Raw genomic sequence first — 16,017 nt, 5'->3', positions numbered from 1 at the left:
CTGGGTATATATCCAAAAAGAAAAACACCCACTAATTCAAAAAGATACATGCACCCCAATGTTCATAGCAGCATCATTTACAGTTGCCAAGATATGGAAGCAACCTAAGTGTCCATCAACAGATGAATGGATAAAGAAGATATATATATACACAATGGAATACTACTCAGCCATAAATAAAGAATGAAAATTTGGCATTTGTAGCAACATGGATGGACTTGGAGGGAATTGTGCTAAGTGAAGAAAGTCAGACAGAAAAAGACAAATCCTGTATGATATCACTTATATGTAGAATCTAAAAAATAAAACAAATTAGTGAATGTAACAAAAAAGAAGCAGACTCACAGATTCAGAGAACAAACTAGTGGTTACCAGTGGGGACAGGAAAGAGGGAAGTGCAATACAGGGGTAGGGGAGTAAGAGGTACAAACTATTAGGTATAAAATAAGCTACAAGGATATATTGTACAACACGGGAAAAATAGCCAATATTTTGTAAGAACTGTAAATGGAATCACTTATAAATTGTGATTTAAAAATTGTGAATCACTCTATTGTACACCTGTAACTTACATAATTTTTAAAAATTTTTAATTAGAAAAAAAAACAATGGCATCTTTGTTGTATCTCACTACGTATTTTGTTGGATGCGTTTCTGTCTGTCTGCTGCTCAGTGTCCTTCCAGACTCCCCACAACAGTTTTCTGGTTTCAGATAGATGCCGCATGTTCTTATTTCAAAAGTTTACTGTAGAAGATCTCAGCTATTCCCCGGCATTAATTACCCCCAAGAGCCACATATCCACTAAATGTTAGCTCTGTGCAAGAAGACCACTGCACCTTTATCAGGGGTTGGCACAGAGTAGATGCTCAATAAACTGTTACCATATACCTGAATAAATGAATGAACCTATATGCTGATGGCACCCAAATCTCTCGCTATATATAGCCCAGACTCCTCTTCTCAATAAGTTTTTTTCTACTTGGATTCTCCCCAGACTCTGTAAGTCATTATATCTCAGTCAGACCAACATTCCCATCATCAGCAGAGCCAGCCCAAGTCCAGCACGGACATCCCAACACACGGGATGGTGGCTGGAGCCAAGCTAAGCTTGTTTCTATCACATAAAAGTCATTTTGGGGCTATACCAGCAGGTGCTACTAACCGATTCTTTCAATAAAATGAATCAGAGGGCCTGCTAACACACCACGTTTCTAGGAGAAGCAGGTGAGAAGACAAAGTGAGTGTTGGGTCACAAGACGCGAAAATGTGTTCCTAGGGAACACAGCTGGACATTCGGGGAAATATCAGAGCCCCTCAGATCTCCTCTGAAGTTAAGAAGCCATGTTTACTGAAGTGAGATGCTTGAATCATGTTCCCTTGAAAAGACGGATTTTTGAAAAACAAGAATTTCTAACAAAATGGGATCTGTGCATCCCGTGGAGAAGTTGTATGTCTCAGATGTCAAGCTGTGGCCATCCCCTCTCCTGCCCTGTAGGCCTGCTTCGGTTTTGTTTGTAAAAGGAAGGACATGGGGAGTAGCCTCTCAGGGCTGCATAAAGAATGGCAAGAAGAAACCATTCTAATTCACTCGTTATCAAAAGTGTCTGCTTACCTCTGTAAACAGGTGCAGGCACCAGCACAGACTCTGGAGCCAGGCTGTTCCAGTTTGAATCCAACGGGCTTAGACCAAGTGACAAAACCTGTCCCAGCCTCAGTGTCCTCCTTTGTGAAATGAGCTAATAATGGGACCCCTCAGGGAATAAAGTCAGTGCTCTGGGACGGCATTTATTGGAGCCTCCTTTGTACGGGCACTTACCTGCATCCCTTCACTTAATCTTCCTTCCATCCAACAATGTCAAATCTATCAGCCTTTGTCTGCAGATGGTACTAAGGCTCGGAGCAGAGAAGTGACCTGCCCAGGGTACCATTGTGAGTCGGTAGCCAAAGTAGAGTCTACCCTGGGTCTGTAGACAGCACTGCACACCGGAGGCTGAACTCAAAAAAGGCCTTGCTTGGTGCCCAGGGAAGAAGGAGGGGCTTAGCCAGGTACCACACTAAAAGTGTTTTGGATAAGTAGAAGTTTGGGGAGGGGTGAAGGGAAAGATGGCCTTGGCAGGATGAGAGGTCTGGAGGCTGCTAGGGGTCCCAGGGGTCTCCAGGGAAAGACAAGGCCCTGCTCTGTGCCTGCAAGCTATTTCCCAGTTTGGGTCAGGCTCAGGGCATGTGGCACGTAGCCCAGTTTAGTCATGGCTCCTCCGCATGCCCAACCAGGCCGACTAGAGGCCCTGCCTTTCTGCAGCCTGGACACAGCAGCGAGAGACTGGCAGCTGTGCAGGTACCTGCCCACTCACTCAGCCCCCAGGCGGAGGGGAGCTGCAGGCCAGAATGGGAGTCACAGGACTGGAGTCCAGTCCCAGCTTGGCTGCTGTACTGCCTTAACCAAGTTACTTCCCCTCTCTGAGTCTAAGTTTCTTCTCCTTGAAATGGCCCTGGTGATCTCAGTTCCACCCTCTGGGCTTTACACACTGACCACAGAAGAGATGCAGGCCAGTGAGTCAGTGCAGAATGGCTGGAGAGGTGCCTGAGTGGACTGAGAGCCTGTGGGTTGTGTGTGGTGAGGGGTGCGGACCAGGTGCTCCCCTGTCTGTGCACTGTGCGCTGGGAGCCAGGTGACAAGTCTGCAGGGACCTGAGAAGAGGGATTCCCTATGACCTCTGGGACACTGGGGCTGGAAGTGGCCATGCGGGCCCCCGGGGTTGGGGATCACTGCCCATCCTCTCTCCCAGCCCACCTATCCTGCACAGGTCCATAGCATCGTCCAGACTCTGCTTTGTAATATCTCAGAAGCAGAACATCCAGGCCATCCGCTCACAGCTGCTGCCCTGGAGGGCGACATCTGGAGCCTGAAGAATCAGCTGCGTTACTGATGTTCGGGCACTAAACCCACATTTGATCGACCGTCTCATCCCTGACTTCCTGTGGGGCGATCTGCCAATGGGTAAAAGTCTCAGGATATGAGATGTGATTTAGCAGCCCTTGGGGCTAAGATGCAAGGAAGCTATTCCGGAGGAAACGGAGCAAGAAGTTGTGTGGAGCCACCCTCCAACGGGGCAGGTCAGAGGAAACCTGGGACTCAGTGCATTCTGTGGGGAAGCTCAGACCGAGTGACAAAGAGTCGCTATGATAAAATTCAAGATTGAAGCCCCCCCCTTTTCTTGCCTGCGTATATGACGGTCACCCTTTCTGGATTGTACACGCCCAGCGCAGAGGCATACCTATTTGCCATCTGTATCACAGGCATGGTCCCCAGGCCCAGGAGCTGGGGGAGCCTCTAAACCAGATGATACGGAACAGAAGAGCAACTTCCCATGTATGGCCGTAAATGACCTGTTTTCCTTTCCATTCAAAAGTCAGTTCCTCGCTGTATGTCAGCAGATCCAATGCTCTTCTCCTGTGTCAGTTCTCTCAGAAAAAAAATAACAAACCGATCTTCTTCCAAAAACGTTGTACAAGGTGGGGCTCGGCCTTGCTTCCTTCTTCCCCACCGTTACACACTAACAAGAGAGCTTGCAAGTTAAAAGTTTAAAAAAAGCAAGTGAAAAGGGGGAGGGGTGGGCGGAAGTTGCAATGATGTGGATGCTCTGTTCACTCCACAGCCTACTGCAGTTAATCAGAAGCACGGAGGGGACAAGAACATTAGCAGTAGAGAAATGTAGATTAAAGCCACACTGAGATACCAGGACACACCTATCAGAGTGTCTTTTAAAAACAAACAAAATCCGTAAGTGCTAACAAGGATGCGTAGCAACCACACTGTCACTCTCGCTGCTGTGAATGCAAGCGGTACGGCCGCTTGGGAGGACAGTTTGGCAACTTCTGAGGAAGTGAAACGTATACCCAACCATTACCTTCCTGGGTATTTACCCTAGAGAAGTAAAAACTTAATGTTCGTATAAAAACCTATACATGAATGTTTATAGTAGATCTATTCACAGCTGCCCAAACCTGGAAACAACCCAAATATCTGTCAAGGCGTGAATGAAACAAGAAACAGGCATCTCCATCCACTGGGACGCTTCTCTGCAGTGAAAAGGAGCACACTACTGACCACAGCAGCCCGGATGGGTCTCGAGGCCCTTATGCCGAGTGACGGGAGCCAGTCTCAAAAGGCTACGTACCGCCTTACCCCATTTACATGACATTCTGGAAAAGGCAAAATTATAGGGACAGAACATAGATCGGTGGTTGCCAGGGATTTCAGGTAGGAGGGTGGCTCCAAAGGGCAAAGGGGTGGTAGAAATGTTCTCTATCTTGAGCGTGGTGGTGGTCACACAACTGTGTACGTGTGTCCGAAGGGCACGCTAAGAAGGGTAAAATATTCTGTCTGTAAGTCACATGTCAATCAACCTGACATAAAAAACATGCTGAGGTGGAAAGAGCACCAGTAGAGAAGCTAGAGGCTAAGGGTTTAGTCCCTTCACCTGTTTCTATCCAGCACAAAAGGGTTACACCCACGTGTTTAATTGTATAATAACTCCACTTGCTGAAAGCTTACTTTCCTATGGCTCTGCATCCTGATCTCTGTATCATCTCACCTTATCTTCACACAACACCCCGTGAGGGCGCAAACAAACAGGGGCAGTATCTTACAGGTGCTGAAAGCTAGGCTCAGAGAGGGTCAGTCACTTGCGCACGTGGCCACGACGCACGTTGTGTGTCTGACTGCAAAGCCAACGTGCTCCTCCTTAAGCTCACCCCCTCCTTCCTCGGAAGGTCACTGGTTGGGGCCAGGATCAAATCTCCTGTGAACAGAAGCCACACTCAGATAGGGGCTCCCTTGGAGGCCCTCCCAGGCCTCAGTCTCCATGTTGGTCAAGGGTGGAGGCTGCACCCCAAGTTCCCATCCACTTTTCCATCCAATTAAAAATACTATACGGTTGACCCTTGACTAACGTGGGGAAAATCCCCGTGTAACTTATATTCGGCCCCCCACATCCATGGTTCAGCATCGTGGATCCAACTAACCGTAGATGGTGTAGTATTTACACTGAAAAAATCCACGTATGAGTGGACCCACACAGTTCAAACCCATGTTTTTCAAGCATCGACTGTATTTATTAAATGATCATTGGGTCAAATTGGCTGAAATAATAGACAAGATGCTCAATTATAAAAAGTAAAAGGCTACCCCTCACGAAAGAGTCCAAAATGCTTGTCTACCCACGAGCATGATTAGTTACAAGAGCAAAAAGGTGGAAACGACCCTTGCTGTCTGTGGAGGGGCAAGAGGAGAAACAGCAGAGCCTGTGTCAGGACCGCAGGAGGAGCTCTCTGCAGCCTGGGCGTGCCCACTGGGTCTGCATCTAGCTCCTGAACAGCCGAGGCACAGGAGAGACCTCTGCCCCGCTTCTGAGCTTAGCAGCATGGCAATGTTGGAAAAAGCCCGGCAGAGCCCTCCACCAGCCAGCCTTTCCCACGTACTTTGAATTCCACCCTCATTGCTTGAGTGGCTCCGTGCAACAGGCACACGTTAGCCTGCACCTTCTTAGGAGCACGTGGCACAGGAGTAGCCGTACTTGGGGTTGTGGATAAAAGATGCACCCTCCTATCTGTCTCTGCATCTGAGAACACATTGAAGAAAAAGTGGGCGTGAAACTGTGGACGATGGGTCCCGAGACAAAGAAGTCGTCAGTAACATGCCGGTGTGAAGCGTCCCCCTGCCTCCCCTGCTCCTTCTACTGGGGCTGCTGCTCAGAGGGGGTTTCACTAACATCCCAACCTGATCTGCACAAACCAGACTAAAGAGCTAGATGAGGACCCTGAACAGCACCCGGCTCAGTGAGAGCAGACAGACTCTCCAGACAGGGGAGGGCTGAGTGCAGGCGTGATGAGAAGTCACACTATAGCCGAGTCACATAGGCCGACACAGCTAGACGTGGGGCTCTAGATAATGGCGAGATCTTGAAAGTCTGGAAAAGGAGAACAATGTGATAAGCACAGATCTAGAAAGGTTATTCCTGGCTGACATAAGCCAGGCGTAGAACAGGGAAAGACAAGCCGGGGGCCTGACGCACACCCCACACGTAGGTGACGAGCACTGCAGTTAGAAGGATCACCTTGGAAACAAGGAGGCCAAGGGACCTCTGAGATAATCCAAAGAGATGAAGAATCCACTTGAGTTTAGAAATAGAGCCATCCTCACCAGCCCTGGCTGCACACCTTGGTCCCCAGAGATTACCACTTAATTGGTCTGGGTGGGCCCCAAGCAGGCATGTTTTCTGCAAGGCCCCAGGTGATGCCTGTGTGTCCCCAGGAGAGGTGGGGGCCTGGGAAGATGTTGGAAGTCCCCGGAAGGGTGCCTTGCTAAAGAATCCCAGAGTGTGCGACGCCTAGAGAACTGAGAGGTGGGTGGCTCATCCAGCGTCACGGTCCTGGTTAGGGAGAGAGTGAGGGACTAACTTTAGGTCTCTCCTGCTTCCCAGGAAACCCTGTGGTCTGAAGGCCAGACAGCAGGCCCTGGGTAAACTGTGAGCTGGGCAGGTCCCAAGAGTGCCAAGCTCACCAGCAGGCCAGCTCAGCGCATCTGGAAATGGGCCCTATGAGTCTAGGATGTGTGGCAGCCTCTGGCCTTGATAGTAAGATAACACCACAACCCTGAGCCTAGACTACTTGGCTAGACCTGTCTCAACCCCTCCCCACCCAGGGCAGGCTGACCCAGAGCAGCATCAGACAGATCTGTTTCAAATCCTAGCTCTCTTTCTAACCTGCAGTCTTATTGACTTAGGCTCTCAGAGCCTCAGTGTCTGCAGCTGTAAAATGGGAACAAAATCTTCCTCGCAAGGTTGTGGGAAGAATTAAGCATGTGAATATATGTGAGGCCACGTCCAGGGCCTCACAGTGGCACCTTCAGCCACTGTACGTGCCCCCTCCCACCCTACCCCATTGTGCATATTGCTGCCTCGAGGCTCTTGAAATCTACCTGCACTTCCTGAGGGAATGTCAGCCCGCAAGGCCCTCTGTGGATGTGTTCTGGAGTCCTTGGCTTCTCTTCTGCATCACGTCCCTGCTGGCCTGTCCACTGAGTCTGTCCAATCTCGGGTTTTTCACAAGGAGCTGGTTTGAAAGGACAATAGCACACTGAGTGGACCAAACTGAGGCCTTAAGAGGTGTGGGCCCAGGAGTGCATGGAGACAGGACTGGAAGCAAGGATTTGGTCATCTCAAATATAAAGATAGAAACCAGGAGCAGGAATGCTGTCCCCAGGAGCGAGGCTCCAGGGCGAAAACAAGAGCCTGTGCAGCGGGACTCCGCAGGAGGGGCAGGTGGGAAAATAGAAGCTCTGCAGACAATGGCTGGGAGGGTGGAGGGGTGAGCAGAGCCAGAGGTGCCCTGAGAGCCTTGACACCCAGCTCTAGGGCAAGGACCAGCGATCACCTTGGTGCAGCCCCAAGCCCCTCCAGTTAGCAAGTGACACCACCTCTTACATCAGCCGAGGGCTCAGAGTGCCGGCAGGCAGAGAACAGCAGAGGCCAGGGCCCTACATCCTGCCTCAAATGACCCAAGAGGAAAAGGAGGCAGCTCAGGTTGTTTCCAGAAGTTCAGGAATTCCCCTGAAGACTAAGATGGGGACTTGACCAGCGGGAACCAGGCAGGTGGGGCAACACCTCCCACGGCCCTCCTCACTTCCTTTTTCTGATTTCAGTCCGTGCACTCCTGGCTGGCACACACCTCTGTGGTTTTTGCAACAGCAACAAAATATAGGAACTCACGGTGTCCTGGGGAAGGGACCCAGTTTTATATCTCGGTATGTGTACCGACTTCCACATTGCCAAAAATGGCCAGGGAGCAGTTCCCCTGGCCAGACCCTCAAAGCTTAGCTGCAACTGAGCTACCACTGTCACAAAAGACATGGGCTGGTGACAGCACAGGTAACATGCAGCCCAGCTCCCATAATCAGGAGCCTCCCAGCGAGGGAGTTAATCCGTGGCTTGGCCTCCACTGGAACGTAAAGAAATGATTCCTAAGTAAGAATGGCCATAATGGAATGAGCATCACTAACAGGCCATCGGTGTTCTCTAATCGTAGAAAACTTGTAACGTAGGTATTATTATGCCCATTATACAGACGGGGAAAGCAAGACTCAGAGAAACTGAGATTCAGAGAAAATAGGTAACTTATCTGAAATCAAACTGCTGATGTGTCAGAATCAAGGTCAGATGCAGACTTTTCTGACTCCAAAGCCCCCCACCCTCTTTTACCACTGCAGGCTGGCTTGACACAGTGGTCAACAGTGGTAAAAACAGACCTCAGGGGCACCTCAGGTACTAGCTGGAAACTCTTACTGCCAGCAGCTCTACAGGGGTTCCCTGGCTGGCCTTGCAGAGTTGTTGCTGACCCCTGGCTGTGAGATGTTTAGCACAAGGCCTGCCATGGCCCCCTCACATTACAGGCAAGCAGGCCCAGAGCAGGACCCTGTGGTTTCGCCATCCCCCCAGGAAAGAGCTGCTCTCTGGGAGCCATGGGGTCCAGCGTTCATTAGCCCCGGCACAAGGTGGGCAGTCGCTGGCCAGTCACTCCTGGGCTGACACCAGCAGCACACCCAGCGTTAATCACTCACCCTCCAGGCTAGCCGCCAGAGCTGCGGCTTTACTCAGCTTTCTCTGTGTTGTGGCCATTTGATTATTAAACATGTAAGGAGCAGAATTGCCCCTGATCCACACCCTGGACTTGAGGAAACAGACACAGTGGGGTAGGTGCTGGGCATGGAGGTGCCTGGCTGTGGGGCACAGAGAAGGCTCATGGCCCAGCCCAGAAAGGGGAGTGGTGGTCTGGAAGGGCTTCTCAGAAAAGACTGCACCCAGGATGGGCACTGGGAGATGAGGAGGAGGTGTCCCCAAAGCAAAGCAGACGAACAGTCCAGGTAGCATGTATGTTCAGAGACAAAGGTGGGATTCAAGGCCGGAGCACAGGGAGCAGGGATGGCGTGAGGATGTGTGTTGGGAAAGGCCCATGAATGCCAGTAATGGACATGGCCCTCATCCCATGCAGTATCCTGGGAGTCCCTGTGGGGCTCTTAGCAGGGAGTGTCACAGATGGCGTACAGAGACCCTCTGGTAGATGCTGAGCCTGCCCAGAGGGCCCAGCCCTGCCCTCAGGCACTCACAGCCTGCAGGGGACAGGAGGCAGGAAAAAGGATGCTGTAACGCAATGCCTGAAATACAACCTTTGGAGCAGGAATCCAGCACTAAGGGGAAGGAGCAGAGGGAAGAGGGAGGAAGGAGCTGGTAATTGAGGATGAGGTGGAGTGGGGTGAGGGTGGGAGATAGTAAGAGAGGGTTCACAGAAGCAGGGACTTTGGAGAGGGAGCCTGAGGGGAGGTGAAGAAAGATTGTGGATGGGCTAGAGAGAATTGCTCCAGGGGGAGGGGCATGCAAAGAGACAGAGAGGTGAGGCTGAACCGCAGATGGTTTTGTGCCACTGTGAGGGATGCAGGGTGGAAGTAGGGTGGAGAGTGTGGGCAGAGGCTATGTCTCTGTATGAAGGTCTCCAGATGCTGAGACTCCCCCATCCTATTCCTCACCCTCCAAATTCCTGGGAGGAGTGAAATCTCTGGGGGCTCACTGTAGGTTTCAACATCATTAACTCGCGATATGCTCTGACCACTCTATAACACAATTTCTTCATGTGTGCATATCTTTTTTCATCTTTGACTGTATAACTCTTTATATTTTGTGTATATCTTTTAAAAATCTGATATTGGAGTGCTGCTTGGCAATTTTCTTATTATTGAAAATACAAAAATCAACAAGTGTTTCCTGCCCTTTTTTTTTTTTGCATACTACTTTTCACATCCAAGTATATTTTATTTGTAATTGATGTACAAAGTTTTAATGCATTAATCATCCATCATCATACCACAAACGCATTCTACGTTGCTCTTTTCCTTAAATTATCAGATTTAATGACCAAGAAGCATCCTCTTGGTCGAATCCCCATAATTGACTCTCTTACTCCCTATTAATGGGATGCTCTGGGCATCTCCACTGCTGTTATGGGCAATGCTGGGAGAAAGGATCCCCATGCAATCTGTTTGTTTGCTGTGAATTATCTATGAAGATGAATTCTCAAAAAAAGGATTAACCATTGGCCAAAAGGGAAGAGCAGTTTTCACACTCCTGCCAAATGTTGACTACATCTCTCCAGAAGTGTTCCGTCAGCTTTTCAGTGGTACTGTTCCTAATGCAAAGCATGCAGACTTATCAGGTGGAACCAGGCTCGAATCCCAGATGAAGCACTTACTGTCTGAGGGCAAAGGACCTTACCTGTCTGAGCCTCCATTTTCTCATCTGTAAAGTGAGAGTGATGAAACTGATCTCACTGTGGGGATCAAATGAGATTGCAAATACCAGTGCCCTATCTAGTGTACAGCTTGTTGTAAGCACTATATCCATTCTTCTTATCCTCCATCCTTTCTTTCTTCTTGGAATTATGTAGGACAAGTGACTTTTCACTTCTCTAACTTCCCATCCTTCTTGAACCACGTTCCTCACAAAAGCCTTAGCCATGGAACAAGAAGCATCATTTCTCTGAAGGGTGCTTCCCAGCAGAAATATAAAACTAGCCACAAATTCAAGCCACGTGTGTAATTTTAAATTTGGGGGCAGCCACATTTAGAAAGTAAGAATAAATAGGTTAAATTAGGTAAATCTATCTGTTTAAATATATTTTAAAATATATTTTATTTAAGCCAATATATCAAAATATTATTTTAATATGTAATCAATATTTTCAAGTATTAATGAGATAAGATAGTTTATATTTCTTTTGTTGTTTGTTTGTAATATCTTTGAAATCCGAGGTGCATTTTACAACTTACAGCACATCTCAGTTCAGACTGGCCACTTTTCAGGGATGGCTATAAGCTATTGTATTGGATAACGCAGATCTGGACTTTGAGACTTAAGTGTTTAACAGGTGTGCAGAGGGCTTAGAAATGTTGCCTGGAGACATCATTTCCCATGCAAAATGCAGGTGCATTTTGATGGTTTGAAGCCCTTGGAGGGAGACAACCAAAGCAAGGCCCTAGTTATAAATAAAATGGGTGTGAACTCTACAGTGTGGTTCAAGGACCTCTGAGGAGCTCATCTTCCTGCTTCCCCTTCTGCACAAAATATCTCCACTCCTGAAACCAAGTCCCAGTAAAATCGAGTTCCTCTGCTGAATTTTAACCCCTCTATCCAAAACTTCATTCGAAAGAGAATAAGAAAGATCTTGTCCAGCACCTGTTCCCCTCAGGATTGAAGAGTAACAAATGAAAGGGGAAATTGAAACTGAGCATGACCCTAAGGGGCCCTCCCGGGTGAAAAAGACCCTCCATGCCCCCCATTTCTTACTTATAGGGGGAAAAAAAGCTTTAGTCCGTGTTCCAAAGAGCAGACTCAAGCAGTTAATGATTAGGACAGGAGAGTCACAGGACTCCTAGTTCCTCCTGAAGGGAAATAGATAACCATCTGATGCTTATCTTTGAGTTGTTCTGTAGAAACTAAGACCCCCACCCAGGTAGAGGATGGTGACTACACGCTGAGCACAAGCACGTAGACCCCAGACTGGTTGGAACCAGAAGGTTGATGATTGAGATTCCCAAAACATCACCGTTACCGTACCACCAAGTGATCAGAAGAAGGTCCATGAACTGATCACATATGCTACGACCCTATCCCTTTTACTGTTTTCGCCTTTAAAAACCTTGTGCCCCAGCCAGCAGCAAGACAGATTTGAGACGAGCTTAGGCCTCCTGCCTCTGAGTCGGCGCCTCCTCGATTGATGAACCTTTCTCTGCGCCAAACTCCGACGTTTCGGTTTGTTTTGTGTAACAACACCCCCTCCCCCAAGTGGCCACGCTGCCTTGCTTTTCTACCATGAAGGCCACCTGGGGGGGCGTGCCAGGAATTCATTCCTCCGCTTGATGTCTAACAGGCATCTCCACCTTTACATATGTCCACATCGATATTCTGGAATAATCACCACCTTGCAAATAAGTTCCTTCCACCCTTGACCCAGCTGAGTAAATGACAGTTCCAGTCTCTGTGTTGCTCTGGAATCATCTTAAATTTCTCTCTCCCACACCCAACGCTTGCAACACTGTCAAATCCCTCTCAAACATATCTAGAATCTCACCACTCTGACCACCTCTCATTATTTCTGTTACTATCAATTTGGGGCCAGCCACCATCACCTACAGCCTGGATTATTACAACAGCCTCTTAACTGCTAGTCTTTCTTCTCCCTTTGATACCCATAGAAAGTGATTTTTCTTTAAAATGGGAGCATATGTCAGCAAGAGTCAAAAAAACGTATTTTTAAAAACAGTGGCAATGATATAAAAATAAACCGTTTAAGAATAAATCTAGGCAAAGTGTACACTAATTTTATAAAGAAAATTATAAAATTTTATTTAGATATTTTAATGAAGACCTAAATAAATAAGGAAACAAACAATGTTCGTGAATTGGCAGAGTCATGTTCCTAAAGATATCACTTCTCTTCAAATCATATTTCTAATAAAATCTGAACATACCTGTTTTGTTGAACCTGATAAGCTGATTCTAAAATCCATATTAAGTAAGAAGGAACCAAGGATGTCAAGCCAGAATGAAAGAAGAAGAAAAAAATGAGGAGACTCTTTCCAGATACCAACATTTATTATAAGCCTCTAGTTAATAATATTATTTAGTGTTGGCAAAGGGAGAAACACATTGACAGAAGAGAGCCAAGGAACAGACCCACTAAACAGATTTACAACAGAGTTGTAGATTAGTGGCTAAAGAATGGCCTTTTTGATTTGTGGAGCTAAGACTCTTGGTTATCCATATGGAAAGAACAAAATAAAATAAAACATAACCTGCTACCTCACACCATATAGGAAAATCATCACTAAGTAGGATTAAAGACTAAATATGAAGGGCAAAATTATTTTTTAAAATTTAATAATGTAAGAGAATAATTTTATGACTTTATAGTGGAGGAGAATCTCTTAGACAATACACAAGTGTATATCATAAGAGAACATATGGGTAAATTAAGCTTGTTTGAAACTGAGAAATTCAATCATTAATAGAAATCACAAATAACATAAGGAGACAAGGCACAAATAAGAGAAAAGTATTTATAACATACATAAAAAACAAAGAATTAACATCTGAATATGTGCCGAATTACAGAAAACCAATAGGATAAAAGACAGATGCCCCATAGAGAAAAAGATTTGAAGAGGAAAAAGAATTTAGAGTGACCAATAAGCATATAAACAGATGCCCAACCTTAGTAATTCAAAAACTACAAATTCAAAACATAGATGGCTTTTCATTTGCACTGAGTTGGTATAAAACTCTAACAAGATCAAATGTTGGTGAAGAGGTAGAGCAAGGGAAACTTTTACATATTGCTGATGAGTGGGTAACGTGGTACGATTGGCTTGGAAAAAGTTTTGATATCATCCAATAAGCCTGAAGATTTATATACCCTACTACCTACCAATTCTACTTCGAGGATATATACACCCTAGGGAATTCTTGCACACACGCCCCAGGATATATGTGCAAGGAGAGCCCCACTAGCACTTACAAGTGCTAACAGCACCTAGCAGCTCATAATAGGAAAACAAAACAAAACAAAACCTAGAAATATCCCAAGTGCCCACTGGCAGTATATTGGGAGAGTATACTGAGGTATATTCATGGATAACAGAATACTATCCAGCAATAAACGTGAATGAATTAGAGGCACATGCAACAATATGAAGGAATATCAGAAACAATTTTGAGGCAATTCAGCAAGTCTTAAAAGAATATTTAATTGCTATTTACAAAGGTCAAAACCATGCAAAACCAAATAACATATTTAGCAATTTAAATATACAAGGTTGAACTATAAGGAAAGGCAAAAGAACAGTAAACCCAAAATTCATATCAACAGCTCTGAAGAGACAGAGCAGGATGAGCACACAGATGACTTCAAAGATGCTGACGATCTTTAAAACAACACTGAGGTGACAGCACACAGGGCTTATGCAATTTTTATTCCTTATACCCTATACGTTTTTTCTAAATTTTCTTCTCTATCTACTCAATATTTCAAAACTTCCCAAGTCTGGCGGACTACAGCCCAGGTCCTCACACTAGACAGGAAGGCCCTCCCTGACCTGACTCAACCCCAGCCCTCTCTGGCCAGGTCACCTGGCACACTCCTCAGCCTTGTCTGCCACCCTGGTCTCCACCAGGCCTCCTCCTCTGCACCTTGACCCTCTCAGTTCCCCCTGCCAAGAAAGCTTCTCAGAAACGCACATGGCTCAGGCCCTCCCTTCCTTCAGGCCTCCACTCAGAAGACATGTGCTCTCCCGGGCTTCCTGACCCCTACTCCTTACCCTCTGCTCTCCACCCCACTGGAGCCTGTGGCACTGGGCGCCACCCTCCCCTGACCACTGACCCGGCTGTCTTTAGCAGTGCCTGGCAGGAAGTGGCTCTTAATAAATGTTTGTTGAACAATTAAATGGATGACTATGCAGAAAATCATATTAAAATTGAAACTTTCCATGGAAAAGGTAACACATGAACTCCTTAGTTACCAGATTAGCTCCTCATGCTTCAGAGAGGTTGGGACGAAGGATTGGTTCTGTGTTCCATAAGGTGCAATATTAGGCAGGGAGAAAAGAGCTAATTCTTGAAACCAGTGGGCCTGCTAATTCAAAAATATTGATGTTGCTAAGGTTTGATGTAGTAATTCGGACGAGGAAAGGATGGCCCCAAGGGGTACCTACTTACCAGATGCCCAGCAGTGACCACAGGGCCAGGAAGGAGCCAGATCTCTTGGTGACCAGTCTGAAGTGCTCCCTTCTGTTTGGGACCCTTCAGAGGCCCACGTGGGGGGTGGGCAGGGGAGTCTCACGGCCAGCCCCTCTCTCCACCCCTGGACAGTTGGCAGACACGGGCCCGTGTCCAGCCTCTCCTAGGTGTGGCAGGTCACCTTCCTTAACAGAACCATGAGAAAGGGCTTGACCTGAAGTAGGAGGATGAGGAACAGTGCCAGAGCCTGGCCTGGCTCAGCAAAGCCCAACAGTGACAAACACCCCGACACTGAGACACCCCAAGAGTGGGATACCCCAGCAGACCCAGACATCAGAGTGGCCCTGAGCACATGTGCCACCTGCCCTGCACATACTTCCTGCTCCTCAGCTTACCTCCTCTCCCACACGCACAAACCCAGATCAGGCACTGGTGGTCACATGTGCTCCCATGCTCAGCTTTCCAGGAGGCGGCCAATCAGCCTGCCCTGGAAGACAGGACCCCCATGCCCACCTCTGGGCTGACCTAGCGTGGCCAAGAGCAAGGTGACCTACCTGGAGTATGTCCGTCAGGGCCTAGAGACGTCAGATGGCATGGGCGCCCCCATAACCAGCCACAGCCCCTCAGGCTTAGGGGAAGAGAATCGAGCCCAGAATCTTCAGTCTTTAACGATGTTTCACTATGAATCACTTGAGCTGGGTTTCTGCTCATTTCCTGGAGAAAGCAGAAGTGGAGAGTCGACAGATGCCTGATTCTGCCCACTTCCCAGCCATCAGCAGAGCTGCCTGAGTTCTGGTGGGTGACCCGGGCCCTGTAGAAAAGCCGCTTAGGGCAGTATGGTCAAGCAGTGCTGGGTGGGGCTAAGGGCAAAGAGGGAAAACTAGTAAGAGTGGACGCAGAGTTCACTCAGCCCTGGACTATCTGGCTGGACTTTCCTCCTTTCCTTGGCTTCACCTCTCCTCTCTGAGCCTCTGGTAAAGCACAGGGAACTATACTCGATACTTTGTGATAAGCTATAAGGGAAAAGAATCTGAAAAAGAAGATATATGTCTCTATATATGTGTATACATATATGTGTATATATATAAATGAATTGCTGTGCTGTACATCTGAAACTAACACGATATTGTAAATCAACTATACTTCAATTTAAAAAAGGAAAAAAAAGCAATAACA

At 47.3% G+C, this 16,017-nt stretch overlaps 1 protein-coding gene across 6 annotated transcripts in view; it reads right to left on the bottom strand.

Annotated features, from left to right (window-relative positions):
• The window catches only part of WDFY4 (WDFY family member 4), a 280,103-nt gene extending 264,584 nt beyond the window's left edge, over positions 1 to 15,519 (bottom strand). The window contains exons 1-2 of one of the 6 annotated variants that reach the window (XM_027098510.1): positions 15,396 to 15,519; positions 14,821 to 15,055 (exon numbers count right to left, since the gene is read on the bottom strand). The gene's annotated coding sequence lies outside the window, so the exon portion shown is untranslated. Of the gene's footprint in view, positions 1 to 6,980; positions 6,997 to 14,820; positions 15,316 to 15,395 lie in introns of those variants that run through there. The other 5 variants (XM_027098511.1, XM_027098514.1, XM_027098509.1 and 2 more) reach the window with 5 other exon arrangements.
• Positions 15,520 to 16,017: the final 498 nt, after the last annotated feature.

Source organism: Aethalodelphis obliquidens, unplaced genomic scaffold (assembly GCF_003676395.1).
Source record: "Aethalodelphis obliquidens isolate GAN/ISIS:26980383/991018 unplaced genomic scaffold, ASM367639v1 scaffold124, whole genome shotgun sequence".
In the NCBI taxonomy this organism is placed as follows: Eukaryota; Metazoa; Chordata; class Mammalia; order Artiodactyla; family Delphinidae; genus Aethalodelphis; species Aethalodelphis obliquidens.
Note: the sequence above shows the minus strand (reverse complement) of the source record. Positions and strands in the feature narration are given on the sequence as shown.